The sequence below is a fragment of the Pelecanus crispus genome, chromosome 4, assembly GCF_030463565.1.
Source record: "Pelecanus crispus isolate bPelCri1 chromosome 4, bPelCri1.pri, whole genome shotgun sequence".
Classification (NCBI taxonomy): Eukaryota; Metazoa; Chordata; class Aves; order Pelecaniformes; family Pelecanidae; genus Pelecanus; species Pelecanus crispus.
Window position 1 is genome coordinate 55,887,560 of NC_134646.1, and position 17,330 is coordinate 55,904,889.

At 41.7% G+C, this 17,330-nt stretch overlaps 1 protein-coding gene across 2 annotated transcripts in view; it reads left to right on the forward strand.

Moving 5' to 3' along the window:
• The first annotated feature begins 1,077 nt into the window (after window positions 1–1,077).
• Window positions 1,078–17,330, forward strand: part of CLOCK (clock circadian regulator) — a 62,264-nt gene continuing 46,011 nt past the window's right edge. For both annotated transcript variants that reach the window (XM_075708788.1, XM_075708789.1), the window contains exons 1-3: window positions 1,078–1,100; window positions 12,058–12,159; window positions 15,622–15,700. The gene's annotated coding sequence lies outside the window, so the exon portion shown is untranslated. The remainder of the gene's footprint in view (window positions 1,101–12,057; window positions 12,160–15,621; window positions 15,701–17,330) is intronic.

Below are 17,330 nucleotides of genomic sequence, written 5' to 3' on the forward strand. Positions count from 1 at the left end.
CTGTTCTCTGCGACTCCGGTTAAGTTCTACCGGTTTAGGCACACCGATAAAAGCAAGCCCCGGCCACCCCCAGGAGGGGTTGCTGGTACCCCTCCGTAACTTGTGGTGGCACCTCTGTCCCCAGGGAGCAGCCGAGATGCTGCTCATTCCCCTCTGGGAAGGAAGGTGCGAGCGGGTACGCGGTACCGCGCCACACGTTCGGGCGCTGCCGGCAGCGGCGGTTTGTGCCAGGTTTATCGTTTCGGTAGGGAGGAGTCTCCGTTCAGCGGAGCCCTTTCCGAGGCCTCGGCTCCGGGCTCTGCGCCCGCCTGCGGAACAAGCCCCGGAGCACCGCACCTGGCAGCGGCGGCAGCCGCTCCGGCCGCCGGGCCGCGCCGCACCGCGGCACCGCCCGCAGCCTCCCACTGCGCCGCCGTCCGGAGGCGGAGGGCGGCCGGGCACGGGCACCGTCCCCGCTCCCCGGTTCCCCGGCTCCCCACCTGGCAGCCCGGCGAGCGGGCGAGCCCTGGCGCTCCGAGCCGCAGCCGTGCCGCTGCTGGGTCTCGCCCAGCCGGGCTTCCCCGGTCCCGAGGCGCCCGGACGCGACCCCGCGGGAGCGCCGCCCCCCGCGGCTACGGCCGAGGGCTCAGGCCCCGCTCGGTAGCGCGGCCGCCGCCATTTCCTCCTCCTCCTCCTCCTCAGGCGGCACGGCGCGGGGTGAGGTGAGCCGAGGCGAGGTGAGCCGAGGTCAGGGAGACGCGGCGCCCACTGCGCCTGCGCAGCCCCGCGCAGCCCGCCGGCCGCGCACGCGTGGAATGGCGGGGGGAGAGCGGGGTGGAGGGGGGAGGACGACGGCGCTGCGCATGCGCGGCGGCGGCGCGCGAGGGGCCGGGGTGCTGCGGCTTGCAGTGCGCCCCGGCGCACGCGCGGTGGCGCGAGGCGCCGGGGCTGGCGGCGGCGGCGGGGCTCGGCGGCGCAGGCGCGGTGGCGGGGGGACTCCCGGGCCCGGCTGCTGGTGCTGCCGCTGGAGGAGGCTCTGTGCCGGCGGCGGGCTCGGGGCTGCGCGCAGGGAGCGGCTTTCGCCGGGAGAGCGCGGGCGGGCAGCGGCCGTGCGGGGCCGGGTAAGGAGCGCGCTGCCGGGGCGGGGCGGGCGGCTCCGCCGGGCCCGGCTGCGGCGGGGAAGCGGGGTGGGGGGGCGCGGGGCGGGGGGGGGAAGGCGGGGGGGGACGCCGCGGAGGGGAAGCCGTTAAAGTTTGACAGCGCCGGCGGGTCCCCCGGCGCTGGGGCAGCGGCGGCGCGCGGGGAGGGCAGCGGCTGCCCTTGGGCAGGGCGCGGGCGGGGGCGGCCGCCGCCGGGGCCGGGGGGCGCTGGCGGGGCACCCGCTAGGCCCGGTGACCCACTTTGCTCCTGTCACAACTCCCGGGCACGTTTGGAGCCCTGCCCGCCTGGCCCGGCGCCCGCCCGGGCCGCTCCTGCCCCCGCCGCCCGGGCTGCGCGCAGGCAGGGCGGGCGCGGGACTCCCCGGCATCCCCCGCCGCCGTGCCCGAGCCAGCCGCCGCCGGCCCCTCGGCCGTGGGGCGGGCAGAGCCGCGGGCGGCGCCTCCCCCCGGGGCACGTCCGCCGCCGCCGCCGCTCACCTCCGCGGGGCGGCTCGTCCCGCGAGTGCCGGAGGGGCTCGCCCGCCCCCGCCGCCCCACGCGTGGGGGAGCGTGTCCGCGGCGGCTCCGCGCAGCGCGGTGAGCGGGGCGGGGGGTGTTGGCGCGGCGGTGGGTGCCCGCCCGGCGGCTGGGCCGTGAGGAGGCGGCTGGGCCGCGGCGGGCCCCCGGGCGCTCCCTGCGGCGGGACGGCTTTGCGCGGCCGCGGGCGGCGAGAGGGTGCCCGGCGCTCCCGCGGCAGGTGGAGCGGAGCTGCGGGCTGCGGGCTGGAGTACGCACTTCGTGGGCTTATTTTTCTTTCCTCTGGTAACTTCATTGCGGTGCCTACGGCGTGTTTGTGCTCTTGGACGTGAGGACTTCGCTGTTGCCCTTCGGTCCTCTCCCGGCTTACGTGCATCCTTAAAAATCAGCGTGTCAAATACTCGGTGCGTGAGTGCGTGCGGGGAATGTGACCAGCGAGGGACTGGAAATCAGCGGTACTTCATTTTTGTGTTTCTCTTAAGGCAGATTTGGATTTTTGGTTGGCTTCGCTTTCAAATTCCTGGTACTTAAGGCCTGGATAAAAATTCGTTTTGGTTTTGTTTTGTTTTTTTTTTTTTTTCACGAGGAGGAGTGTTTGTAAACTAATCAAACGTATTTGTAGTGAGATTTTTATAGGGCTGTTGTCTTCATGTACATGTTAAAAGTTGACCTACTAAGAGGCACAAGGAAAGTCGGATCTAGTTTTAGCTGGGATATGAAGCGGCATGTAGAGGCGGAGTGGCTGATCATAGATCCTGATCCTCTAAATCCTTCAAGTAAGTTCTTGTTTTTGATGACATAGTTTGACAAGCAGTGCTTTTGGTGGCAGTGTTGACTTAAACAGGCCTGCCTGTTCCGTGCTCCCAGCTCTCACCTCTGTGCTGCCCCCCTGAGCTGTACCAGCACGACAGTTCATGGAACCGTGTCCCGTAACTGGGTTGGGGAAACGATCCAGGTTAAAATTAACTACCTTTTTTTTTTTTTTTTAATGTGGTTATATTTAACCTAGATCATTTCTCTGGGTGACAGGTGTGCCAGAAGGCAAGAGGGTTGTTTAAGCAAATACTCCGGTGAAAGAAGTACTTGAGAAATACACCTCAACTGTGGTAGTTCTGGCAAAGTTCAGTAAGAGCAGTTGCGGTTGTTTCATGCTGTTCAATCTTAGAGGAATAAAACTGATTTTGTCTCTGAATATCTGTGGGCCTGTTATTTGAAATGGGACAGTATTTGTTTGTTTTAATAGAGGAATTCTACTTGACAGGACAAATAACTGCAAATTTTTGTTGAATAAACTATTGATTTTCATATATATCCATTTAAGATACTTTCTCGAAAGTGTTACAGACACTGCTTTCCGATTACCAAAGATTACGTGTTTGGGTTAGAGTTTTTTGGTTGAATGTGGGTGCTCATCTTTTTAAGGTATGAGAATTTTGTTGGTAAGGCAAGAATTACCTCTTTTTAAGAAGCAGTCCAAACAGGAAAAAAAATAACTCCTGGCTTGATATTTAATAGTTGTCATTCAGCCACGTCATGTTTTTTATTTCTTCCATTTCATGTTCTTACATAGAAAAAGTTTAACTCATATAGGTAAAATAAAAGCATGTGAGGAAAGCAGGGAGTGTTTTCTTTATTAATGCTCTAAGGACCCCATAAACTCTCTGTTGTAGCTAATTTTACACTTTTTGTACTCAGCAGTTTAAAAACTGAGTGGTAATTACTTTAAATTTAATTTGTAGTGTTGGTTAATTATCTTGTTAGTATAGAATTTCACCGAAATCATGAATCTTCATGGATGGATTGGTCTTGCCAAGGAAATTGCTGCTTTTGAGAGCTTTGGGCTTTTGCTGGTTTTTTGGCCCTATTCTAAGTTTGTGCAAAAAGTTGAAGATACAAATTAGTAGTAGAGAGATTGACCCCCACACTCCCCACATGTTCTTTATATGAAATGTTTCTATCAACTTGAAAAGTTGTGGGTTTGTTGGTTTTTTTTTTTTTACTAAAAATAATAGACTTGTGTTGAAAATAGTTGTGAATCAAAAATGCAATTTTCTTCTCTAGGTAATGTAATCATTTGAAAACAGCTCCTTTTTTAGCTATGCACCACTTCAGAAGAGATGTATAATTTGCTATCTAAAGCCTCACAAGCTTCAGCCTAATTTTGGAGATTGAAGAATATGGATAGTTTTCGCAGAATAGAAAATTAGTACCTTAATACGGTTTTTAATACAAAATACACAATATAATTAAGAAGAAGTTGAATTACAGCTAAGGTGCCTTCCTTTTCATCACACTGTAATGAGTTAGTTTTTCCTGAGGAAAAGACTTTGGTAGATGTCTGAAGTAAAGAAAAGTGCATTTTAGTGTTTCAGCCTTTTTAAAGTACTTGTTTCCCTATGAACACTAGAAATTATAAAGGCCAGGTGATAAAGCAGATCTAGAAATGCTTCTGAGGATAGATGGTATTAGTAGAAGGTTGCATAGCAAAGACAGTAGTAGTTGTTCCTGCCATTCTTACCTTCTATTTATTTATTTTGCAATGTATTTTTAACCTTTCTATGTTAATTGAGCTGGTTCACCCTGTAGAAAGCTGTACTGGCACCACTGAAGGGGTGGCACAAGAACAGGAGAGAGTTGCCAGGCTGCTGGGAGAGCAGTAGCTGTTTTAAGGTAGCTTTATCTCTGGCGGGGAAAAAAAAATCTGAGACTACAGACAGACAGTGGCCAGTCCATTCAACTATCTCTCTCATCTTCTACTAATACTGAATTAGTAGTAGTAGTATTATTGGTATTATTATATTGAATTTAGTGGTCTTTCTGAATAGAAGGAGGTGTAGGAAGTGCACCTTCAGTCACATAGCAGTCTGAAATGAAAGATTCTGGTATCTCAATGTAACTCTTACCACAAGAAAATCTGGCTATATCCATTGGGAAGATAATCTCATTCACTTCTGTGGGTGGTCCACCTGGGGAAAACAACTTACTACTGCAATTGCAGTTGGTTATTTTGTTAACTCAGTTAATGGCAGTCTGTAATAATTTGAAACTGTCGGACGTTCCCCCGTTTCATTTGTTGCAGGAGTTAAAGACGTGAAGTGCAAAATCACGGAAGGGGAAGGAGACTCATGGCTAATGCAGCTGTGTGCTGCCCTGAAGGATTGAATTCTCAACCCCTACTGCTGCCACAAAATTCCTTTGTAATGCAAAGGCTGCTTTAATTTTGGCATACCTCATGCCTGAGTGTTTAATTTTATAGCCTTAATATTCTCTTACCATACTTTTTGTGTATAATATAAATTCTTAATTATAGCCGCTTTCAGAATATATAATCATATATGTAAAAAGTTTAGGCGCTCTGCGGTTCTCATATATTTAGTGTTATGTGGAAGCAACAAGGCTTCATTGGTTGTCAGATTCTTTCAGCAGTTTAGTGTTGCATACTTTGGACTCTTTCCAACTGTTACATTTTGTCATTAAAATCACTGAATTAGTTTTCTTATTCTGCTCTGATGTTCTGAGGAGCATTGCTGAGTATATTATAAAATCATCATTAATAGTATTAATATTTTATTAAATATAGATTCTTAAAAATTAGATATACCCTATGAGATTCAAGACTGATAAAGACATATTTAGAGACTGAATCTTATGAAGCTCAGTAGATACCGTGGGCCTTTCTCATCTTCATGATAAAAAGGTAGCCAAATTATGCACAAATGTGGCTACTTAAATGCCTTGTCCTGACAACTATGTGTTCAATAATCTCAGAGAAAGCTATAGTTTTGAAGTTAATATTACTTTCTCCATAATGACAGCCTGGTACCACAAGATAAATCATGCTAGAATATTATGCTTATGTTAAAACAGAAGAAAACAGTTCCTGGAGTAAGACAGATCCATTTAAAGTGGATTTTAAATATATGTGGACTTGTTCTTCTATAGAGGTCCTTTTAGAGTTCTGTTAAAAAGGATATTTGCGGGTATCTCTGAGAAGGTTTTTGATATATGTTATTTTGGTATATGGCCAGATCTATAAAATAATATAGAGGAGTTAAACCTGTGATTTAGATGTTTTTTGAGTATCGAGCCCCAAATAAAATTGTAGCCATGTGTTGGCTAAATTTTACAGGTCTCTAGGTTTTCACTAGTAAAGTTTTCCAAACACCTTGAAATTTTGTTCTCACTCAGATCTTCCATAATCTTGTCACAACTGAGCATCTTGGCATCTAAATCTGTTTACTATTCATAAATTAGGCAATCTGTAAATTAGGCATCCACTTGTCCAAAGGCATGTTCAAACCACACCTCAGGCACACCTATGGGATTGGACTCGGACCAAAACCCTGTGGTGACTCTCCCTTTTGTTCAGAAACACAAAGCGGGGAGGAGGAAGAGGTTTTGTTGCTGTCTCCTTTTTTTAAAAAAAAAAAAAAAAAGCGCACACACACCCCCCCAAAACCCCCAACAAACAACAAAGCAACAAGAAACCAAACCCTAAAAATCCACTTTTCCCTGTGTACAGGATGATTAAAGTCTAATTGGGCCAAACAGAGATACTAGGCCACTTATTTTCTTGGCAAAAAAGGAAGGGAGTACCTGTGTTCTGACCTGTGTTCCAAAAACTATTTTATATTTTCTTCCATTTAAAATTTTAAATGCCATTAAGAACTGGAAACCAGGACTTGTCTCTGTCGTTTGGGTGCCCTGCTCCCTAGAGGGGCATGGACACTGCTGGTTCTGCTCTGCCCAGCAAAGCTTTACTTTTTATTTTTTCTTCCGTGTTCTGAAGATTGCCACCTAAATGAGAAGTTATGAGTTGATCCATCTTCCCAGTGCAACATGGAGCCTGCTGAGAGATTATGGTTTGAATTCCTTCTGACAGAGCAGAGATTGGCTTTCAGACTTCTCTGTTCCAGGTTATTGTGCCGTAACCCCGTCCTGCTGGACAAAATAAGAGCACATCTTTTTCCTCCTGCTGGCATGTTAGAAGAATATATTACTCCTGTTTTGATGGGAAAAGCTGAGCTATGTACGTCAAGGACAGGGACCAGGATTGTGAGTACTAACCTTATCTGTGCCCTAGGCCTTCAGAAACAGGTGAAGATGAAGGCATAATACTGTGTTCACTCGTTACCTTTATGGTTCGCATCTCTACTAACTTTTTCAAAAGTCTTGCTGGGTGATGCAACTCCTCCTGGCTTTGGTACTTTAGAATTGTGGATCCTGTTGTGTGAAATGCCCTTTTTGTGCCCTGCTAATAATGTCTTCTAGTGAAGACTATAGCTGAGGGTAGTATTGCCTATTACAGCCAGAGCAGGCAGCAAAACTTACTAACTCATCGCATGGGTGTGGTGTTGCTGTGGGACACTTAGAAGAGAAGGAGGACCTGGGAATGGGCTGATTGTCCAGCATGATGTCTGAATTTTAAGTGCTTTCTAGTAGGGTATAGTATTGCTAACAGCGTCATCTACAAGAGTTTTTAGCTTGCAGCTCCACAAGTTTGTGAGTATATCTTAGTTGCTTGCAGAAGGATGATCTCAGATCCCATAAGCATCTCATTATCTGCTGAACTGGTAGATATCCAGAAAGTTCCGTCACTTTCTTTTAAATACCATTGGGACAAGTGTTTGTGAACATAGAGGAGGCAGGCCTGTAACAAGTGGCTGTTGTAGCAGGGAGGAAAGATGATGTGTGAATTTCCTAACATTGCATTAGAAATCTTAAGGAAATATATATTTTTACATATTAAATTATTATCTTAGAGGATGAGGGTATGAGATGCTAAGCTGCCTAATAAAAAAGGATACTTCAAAATAAATTGTATTAATATAGCTAATTTCATATTTCCAATTCTGAGAACGCTGCTGCTTTTGTAAATAAAACATAAGTTGCCAGTTTTACATATGACTGACATTTTTAATGACATAGTAAATATTAGTTTCTGGCATTTAAGAGCATTTCATGTGTTTGGTGGCTGTTTTGTTGTGTGTTTAATGTAATGTCAGAGACTTGTGTTGCCTTTTAGTTGTGGCTATTACTGACATGAACCCTGACAGAATAATATTCCATCAGTTTGGTGGCTGCTGGCAAGAAGATGGTTGTGAATTTGGAGAGGGTAAACTCCTGCTGGTGTGGTAAAGTAGAAGGTTCGTAATTTTTCAGATGGATCTTGTCGGAGAAGAGCCAAAGGTTTGGATTATCTCAGTTTTCATCAATCATCTGATTGACAGAAAAACTGTCTTGTTATATGGAGTAACTTTCCCAGTCCTTAGTTCCCTAAGTGTGAAGTTGTGAAAAGCCAGAGAAATCAGGAAATGTTTCACCAAAATCTGCTTATTTCCCTTGGCTCAGTAAACAACCAAGAAATTTTCTTCTTTAAAAGCTGTAGGGAGTTGCCTTTTTAAGCCCGATTTCCTAAGGAAAGGCGATTTATGCTTTTTCCTTGTTTTCTCTCATTCTTTCCTTACGTATTCGCCAGTAGCTTTTAAAATCATTGACCAATTGCAACCATGTTTGTAGGAGGGATAGAAATCTCAAAGACTGTAATGCTCCTACAGGTTTGGGGAAAATAGGTGAACTGGGTAGAGAGAAATGTGTCACTACCCTCACTTGAGAGAGAGAGAATGCAATGGGAGTTTGGCACTGACGTGTTTTTTTGGTCACGCGCTGGGTCTGTGTTGGATAGCAGAACAGGAGATGGTATGTGCCAACGGGGCTTGAGGAGACAGGCAGAACATTGGGCTCTTTTGGAAGGGGATGGGGACTGAGAATATCGTGGTGTGTCAGAGAGACAAGGGGAGGGGAAGCTGGCTTCTCGTGGCGGCGGGGAGTAGAGCTATCAGAACTCTGCTCTACTGCCTGCTGAAGAACTCACTTAATGATAAACTGGTAAAAGGTATTTTGACCATTAACCAGGGAATTATTGACCTGATCAGGATTAGATGATACTATGTTTCTCTGAGAGTTGCCTCACTCTTAGTCTGGTTTAGTATATAAAATAAATCCTTCTGAAATTAAAAGAATAGCTTTAAGCTGTGATTAAATTCCTATTTTTCCCATTGTTTTGGGAAAAAAAATGGTTTTGGTGTATTTCTTTGAAAAGACTAGAACTTAGACCTTGCTTTCAGTAGTAAAGAGGAAAAGAAAGTATAACTTGAGCTTAAGAAATAGGACTTTTCCATTTAAAGGCCATAGCAAGTAAGTGCTTTTAATAGTGCAGAGAGAAAACTGAAAGGGTGCTGTCTAAAGATTTCTATTTATACCAGTTACTGTATGAAATATGTCCATTAATAGCCAAAGAATAAGATAGTACCTCCCAAATGGGATTTCCTGTAAGCCCACTCCTCTGTCTTGTAACATGGAGTTATTAGTTGAAAAGCACAAGGAGCTGGACTTCTGTCTAGAATGACATTTCTTTGGTTCTTTCCTGTCTTGCCTATATTTGCATTACCTATTAATTATTATAAACAGCAGACTGAAATTTACCTCGTTGTGTTCAACTTGTAAGATTTTTATCAAGTCTCAGTGGAGAATCGTAGTGTGTCCTGCTGATAGGTTTAAAGAAACTTCTCATAAACTTAGTAATGGTGAAGGTGAAGAAAACCTTATTAGCTTGCTGCTTTCTTTTCTAGAGAATTACCTGCTCAATAATGTCAAATACACTTTTCAAGCCTTTAGTAACCAATATAATCTTCACAAATTTTATAGTATTCACAAATTTTAATTCATTATTTTCACGTATTAAAATACTTCAGTTTTAAAATATCATAATGGACTGCAGAACAGTTGGGTGACTTTGACTTGTGTTTATTTTAAAGTAGTTTTCATAGTAACAACAAATATTCTAAAGGAAACCGGATTTTCCTCTGACTGTGAGTAGAAAAGCAAGTAGCAGCATGAATCACAGCTTCCAAGAACTGTCAGAATAGGAATGCAGATTCTCCCCACCCCCCTTTCCTCACTGTAAATTTTAATGTAGTAATGTGATTTAATAAAGTTTTTCTTGCCATCGACAGCAGCAACATTCATTATATGTAATCAAGCTACTACTAGCAGTTGTGTGGTTGAGGATGAAACTAGAGTTTGGAACTACCATGGTAGTTCCCATTATAACTCTCTAACATCTCAGCAATTTTGCTCAAAATGTTTTCCGAAAATGTTGTTTGCTGTTAAAATACTGTACCTCATTTTTTTTCAAGTTGTTTTTTTCCAGCTCAGAGACATTAGTTAAACATTTTGTGCTGCACTAAAGCTTTGCATGATGTTTCCTAGATAATAAGATACCAGGCTTGAAGAGCTTGTGATCTGAATTTCACTGACATAGAAAATGAGGAGAATGACCTCAGAAAGGGGGACAAGGATTCAAATGAATAAGTGAGTCATAGTGAGTGAATTAAACAAGTTGTCATTTCTAAGAACAGAATAAGGTAGATCAGCAAGGAGGAAGATGAGAATATAGAAGCAAAAGACAGCATAAAGCAAGTCTGAATAGTATAGGGATTTGAAGGAAAAGAGGGGAAATGTGTTATTTTGCAGGATCTGGAAAGCATAATAAAATCAGAAAAGTAGTCCGAATCAAGATGAAGAGTAACTAGAAGGTGTTAGGAAATGGGGCAGGAAAAAGATATATAGAAACTTATAAATTATGTTGATGGATTTGGCTTTTATGAAGGGAAAAAAAAGATGAGATGGGGGAAAAAGATTTGAGAATGTGCTGGTTTGATCAGTTTGGCAGGGAAGTCAGGACACAAATTCTAGTACTAAGAAATTTTTTTTAATCCCTTAAGAAATTTAGCTGTCAGCTTAACTTGCTTTTAAAGTGAGTGGCAAAACAACAGGCAACTGTGCCTGAAAACTGAATCTCAGGCATTCATGTTACTCTGTCACTACCTCCTATTATCCCAGTTTTTGTATAAGCTGGAGGACTTCTTATGAGTTTCAGTGCAGTTGAGGTGGGGCTATAGAAGCCTCTAATGTCAAAGGTAATTGAGGCACTACCACTTTAAGTCAAAAGGATTACAAACTTCTTTTAATTAAAATAACTGAAATTGCTTTTAAAAACTATTTTAGTTAAACAGGTACTACCTTTATATGGGCAATTAAATTTATGGTTGGTTTATATTATGTTAATCTTTGTATTGCTGGCATAAGGAATGAAAAATAATCTCTCATAAACTTGTACAGATTGTTTTTTAAAATGGCACCTAGATGCTTCTCCTGTCCCATAGATTATAGTTTGCCATTTCTTGTCTATATATGGTACTTGATTAAAAACGTTGATTTCTAACATTAGAATATTTAATATTACCGTATAGAAAAGTAGATAGGTAGATGATAATGGTCTACCTTTCTTATCCCATTAGGCTTATCCAGTAGATCTTATTCAAATATTGGCATTCTTCTTCCCCAGCTTGACAGCTGCTTCTTTCTATGTTGTATGTACCGGGGGACAAAGTGATAAAGAACAAGGGTTTTAAGGGTTTTGAAGATCGCTTTTTTTTTTTTTTTTTTTTTAATCTTACGTCAAAGGAAATCTGCTTATCCTTGCATATGATGGAAGGAAATAGATTTATGTACACCTTAAAGGATATACTTTGCCACATGGGAGTGCTGAATAGAAAGTATTAGTAGTGATAACTAGCAGTAGTCTTCCCAACAGCACTGTCAGCAGTAAGATTGTACTACCAAATTGGTGCGTGTGTATTTAAAATACAGCACTGTATATAGGAATACAGACTTCGTGATCTGTAGTAGACAGAGAGCTATTTCTTTGTGGAATAAGTAGAGTGTTTGTGTATAGAAATACCTATTGTATAGTTAGCTTCTGCCCGGTACAGATTACTGGAATTAGTTTTTCATTAGTGAGGGGAAGATGTTTGAGTCTTTCTAATGCTGTTGTGTCGCGTGTTCTCTGAGAGTTTTAAACTGTGTTCTGAGGTAGATCACACATCCTCTTTGAACCATAATACGCACACACAGTTAACATTGTATTGATGTATTTTCTTTCCAGAAATTTGTCTGTTGTATTACTGATGTTCTGCAAGGTCATAATATATCCCAAAGCAATTGTAATATAATAATTGTAGTATTAATGTTTTGTAGGCAGTGTCAGAACTGTAACTTTAACATTACCATTAGGCTGTTGCATTTGTCTTGCAGATTTGGATTCAGGCAGTGCCAGAAAAAGGTGCTACGTAAAAGGTGGTATGCAATTTTTGAGTTCTCGTTCATGTGTATTTACTTCATTATGTTGAATAGAGGAATTGGAAAGTGAAATTGTGTACAGTTTAGGGATGGAAATAAAGTGACTGAAATGGCAGGAGAGAAAACAGAGAGCAGCAATCAAGGGCTCATCTCTAAAAGTTGTTTTGAAACCGTGGGGTTTTTTGTTGTTGTTTTTCAGAAGACTGTGCCAAAGACAACTTTTGCTCAGATGACATCACATTTGGACTACTGATGCTATCCACCCACTCTACAAGGCGCAATGCATTTCTAGGTAATTTAAGTAAGTATGTAGATTTTATTGCTACTAGAATGGTAATGCTTTAAACAGATGCATCTCTTTTTCAACCTGAGGCAAGGTAGACATTCCACTTCAATTTGAGATTGAAATTAATGTTGTGTGTGGGTAAGAATAAACTTCAAATAAGCTTTTAATAAGCTTTCATCCTGTACACTGGAGCATGGAATGAAACAATTGAACTAACTGGACCTGTGCTGCCTTGGAAACTAGAAGGAAAAAAAAAAAAAAAATCTCATGATGGCACTGTCCCCAGCAATGAAGTGTGCTAATGTGGACCTGTGGTTTCTGGAGACTGAGTTAATCTCTCTCCCAGGGATGCGTTGCAGTGAATGAGCGTATGTATTGCTGGGCTCACAGCTTTTTTGGGTGGGTTTTTTTTTTTTTCAGATGCTCTTGTTAAAGTGGAGATCAGCTTAATACCCCATTAAGAATATATAGAAAGCAAAAGAATGCATCTTAATAAGTTCAAGTAGCAATATATCTGTTCATACATCATCTTATTTGTGAAAGGGTTGCATCTCCCCACTTCCTTGATTGGACACTGTGTACTATCCAGCTGAAGATGGGCCAGGAGGTGCAGATTTTCATCTTTGCAAGATTTCTGTTATCTTGCAGTAAGGTTGCTGATTACTTTTTACATGGTCACACAAAGAGAAACACGTGGCAGACAGATAGGGTAGTTTAAGGTTCGTCTTACGAGTGACAGAGGGTTTTGATTCAATTTCTCATGAGGATCACGGCCATGGGCCCCTGTAGCCTTCATGTATGTGTTTATATGCTTTTTCTTTGTAAATAGATATTACTGTTAAACTTTTTCAGATATTCCATTGTTTTTTGACTGGGTCAAAAAAACCCCAAGAAGCTGATCTATTTAGGTAGATCAGACATTGTGCCGATCTGGCTGAAATTGGATTATTTTGTCTTGCTGGTAGAAAGCCTTCCTATATTCCTTATGGCTTATCATGCATTGGAGATGTTTGGTCATCAATGGATTTACAGGTAGCAATGCTTGCAGTTAATGATGCTTGACACTTTCTATTCTAAGACCCTTGTCTTGGTTGCTTATAATTTAGCAAGACTTAAATAATTGAGCAGTAATTCTTTGCATTATATATCTGCTTCAGCTAAAACTTTACCAAAAGTCAGCCTGTGTCTGCAAATGAGATGAGGAGGAGGAACGTACTGTTTTCTTGATTCAGAGTGCAATGAAAAACTTAACTACTGGAAAGATAATAAAGCACCTGCATATGTTAGAGCAAGCACTCAAGGCTTTAGGAGAAAACGTAAACTGTTATGCTGCAGTATCAGGCTATTTTTCTTTGTGCCGTCCCAAACTCTTATGTTAGGCAGCATGATAGATTTCTGAAAAATACGGTTTATACCAGTTCAATGATTTGCCAAAACCCATTTCATCTGTCCAAATCAGATGAGGTAGATATATTCCAAATCCTTTTAGTCATAACCAGGCAGAGCTACTGCGCATGTTCTGGCTGGACTGTGAGAAGTAAACAGGCCTAATCTCCTCCACTGCATTGTAATGTCAGGTACAAATACTGAGTAAGGAGACTTTCTTCTGCACTCCTTGTGCTTTTCCTTAACCCCATCCTCCATCTACTGTTGATTCTGCCCTTCAGATGCTGCTTCAGTAGTATATTTCTATAACTGTTGTGCATTCTTGATTGAACTTTTCTATATTCTTTGACTTTTCTTCTTTATTGCTGCTCTTGCGTTCAGAACAGATTATAATAAAATAGATTGTTTTGAACAATGCATACTCTGTGTGGTTAAAAGTTACGAAAGACTTCTTTTTGAGCATCCTGAAAACTTAGCACACTGTGCGTCTTTGGTGTTGCTTTTCAAGTAACCTTTTTAGACCATGAGGACCTGCTTTGTTTTATTAAGGATTTGTGTTTTCCAGGGCACACTTCAGCTTTATCTACTGCTTGTCTCTCCATGGGCTGTTTTCCTGCACCTTTACATTTTCATTAGTCCTTTTACTTGTGTTTCTTCCTCAGAGCTTTTTTTTTTTAACTTGTGCTGAAAATCCTCAGTTTAATACTGTTCTTAAGTTACATAACTTTTGTATTTACTTATATAAAAACATCTTTTTATACTTTTTTTCCTTAATGTTTTTCATAGAAGCATGAAAAGCAAGTAACTAAATAGAGAGAAAATACTTTTGACACTGATTTGTGGAAATAGAAGAGAGATTTGAAAGTTGTTGTACTCTTTCTCACTGACTTGTGTGCGTGCTTGCAGCAGTGCCTCTGTGCTTCTGTGGAAACATGCCCATGTCACTACTTGTGCAAAACCACATTTACTCAGGAGAACAGCGAAGTCAAAACACTCTCTTACTCGGATTTGTTCTTATATACGTGCTGTAGAAGTGCAATGAATAAGGAGTAGCAGCAGCACAATCAGAGCTCATCCACAAGGAATGGGAAATGTGGTATCGTAGGGCAGTTAGTTATCTTGTTTGTAATTATTGGGCCTGCTCTGCCTATCACAGTGAAGAAAAATTGCGACTTGTTAAATCAAAATTTGTTTAATAGGGTGTAGAGAGCTAATGATCTGAAAATTGTCTCTTGGTTCCTAACTGAGATTTAAGGGGAAAAAAGAGATCTTTTCTGAGCAAGCTAAGAGGTTATCCTAGGTTTTACATTTGGATCGGAGGAGTTGACTTAATGAAATAAAGTAGTGGAGTTGCTGACCAAAGCAAAGGTATGCCCTAGGCCAGGCAGAGTGGATGGAGAGGTGCTATGTGGGAGAAATCATCACCGTGTTTGTCTAAAGATTCAAATTATGAAACAAATGAAGACAGACTTACAAGACAGGCTGGAGACTTCTAGTTCCACTTTCTTTTGCTGAAACTAGAATGTATGGTGTGGAGGATGATCTTAGCGTTTCCACCTCTCCTTTTTGCTTATTATAGGACTCCACTGAACTTTCTTTTCAGGTATTTTGGGGTTTTTGTGCTGAAGTGACCCAGGAGCTCCTGGTGTTCATGAGTTACAGGAAGACAGAATTTGTGTTCAGTATAGGAGTAAATGGAATGATTTATTGCTGCTTAGATTTTTATGGATTAAAAATGTAGTATTGAAGTCATATTAAAATTCTGTAATTGCTTAATAGGGTTTAAAAAAAATCAATGGAATAGGTTGTATTTAATGATGAAAATTGCTGGTAACTGATTTTTTTTTGGTAATTAAAATCAGAATTACTTATGAACTCTGGGTTTTGCTTTGAGGCCCAGGTCCGCACAGAAGGAAGCTTCTGAAATGAAAAAGATTGTCATTATAGTTAAAATTTTCAACTTACATACATGTGAAAGTTTGTATAGTGTTGTTTTGTGGTTTGTTTTTTGTTTTTCTTAAAAGACAATTTTTCTTTAAATTGCTTTAAAGAGATCTGGTTTTCTTTTCATCTAAATTTTCGCAAATGCAGAGTGAAGCCCATTCTTTCATTTGCAAAACTCTTCTGGAAAGTTACTTGGATGCTCTATATTGAATGTCAGTGAAACTAGGTGAGTCTCTGAATATTTTGATTATTCTAAGCAACTAATGAGTTAATCATGTGTGACAAAATCATGTTTATAACTTACAGTGCTAAGAGAAGCTCTGGCATTTAACCTAAAATCTAGAAGATTAAATTATTATGTAAACAAATGACATAGCTCAGAAAGGAAAAGGAGAAAAAAAAAAAAAGCAAAGATTAAGCAATATATTCCTGGCTTTACTCCTAAGGTAAAAAGCTGTGTATGTGCTAAATGTATTTTTATCTAGTGTTTTTGTAATGAAGTTCTTCCATAACATAAGTTGCTTGATTAGTTTCCCTTAGCATTTCTGCCATGGTGTTCCTGTGGCTGTTCTCTGAGATGATGTTTAGAACCAGGCTAATTTCAGTCTTACAGTAGACTAATATTCCTGTGCCATGAATTTGCTGCTTCTCAATTCATGTAGTTGCTTAGCGCTGGATTTAGAGATCAATTTGAATGATTGAAGCAAACGTATGCTCATCTTTAGCTCTTTTAAATTTTGTTTGAGTTAAGGCAAGTTAAATCACAGTGGTAGTGCTTACATGCCTGTCTCACCATCTGAAATTTCCAAACAAAAAAACCAACATTGACAGCTCTGTTGGAAAGTTCAGAGATGCCAGAATCATCAGTTTTCTCTTGCTGTTTTTAATAGCACAGATAATAGGAGGAAATATATAAATAAGTGAGAGAAAAATCTGAAAGAAATAAAGGGGAAACAAGAAAAGTAGTAAAATATTTAAAGGAAGAAAAAGGACATAAAAGATGGAGTGAAGAAATAAAGCAAAGAGAAATGAAGCCAAAGTGATAGAGATATCCAGTTTTATGTCTGCTGCTGAATTTTGGAATAGGGGAAATAAATTCTTTTTGTGGTAGCCAGTAGATTGCCATGTACTATGATCTCTTTTAATTGTGGTGAGGAGTTAAGCTTACAGACTTTTTCTGGAGTCTTTCAGTGCCCTCAAGTATTCTGTTTTGTGAGATGACACTTGCTTTTAGTTAGTCTGGTTTGAAAAGGTAGGATACAATTCAAGTGTATGCATTACCATTTTGATTTGTATCATTAATACAGTTTTGGAGCAAATCTCTCAATTATCTCCCATTACCACATACTTGCTCAGGGTGTTTGAACTACATTCCTTTCCCAGAAAACTAGTTTTTAAGTTCTGTTGCAGGTGCAAAGTGCTCTTCTGTCTCTACTGGGGACATGCAGAGCTGAATCAATTATTAAATCCCTGGAAAACTTTGAATGGCCTGTGTGATGGTGGTTTGCTTCTGGAGAACAGGTGAAATCTAATCCAAAATAAACCCTCTTGAACAGCTAGCATAGGAGTGTCAGCACCAGCTGCTTTGATCTACTGATCCATTTCTGCTGCTCCAGATTACTTGCTAATGGAGACATAGCCAAAATTGTTCACTTTGGTTATAGGTCAGTGGATGAGGGCAATGGACATCATGTAATAGATACATAAGTTTCTGTGTTAGTATTTACAACTTTCAAAGTGCCTTGAATGTTCTTTGTAACTTCTGTTACTACAAACTGTCAAGGAAACAGATAAATACTACAAGTCGCAGTAAATCAAATGGCTAAATCATAACTGCCATCTGAAATTTTGATTGT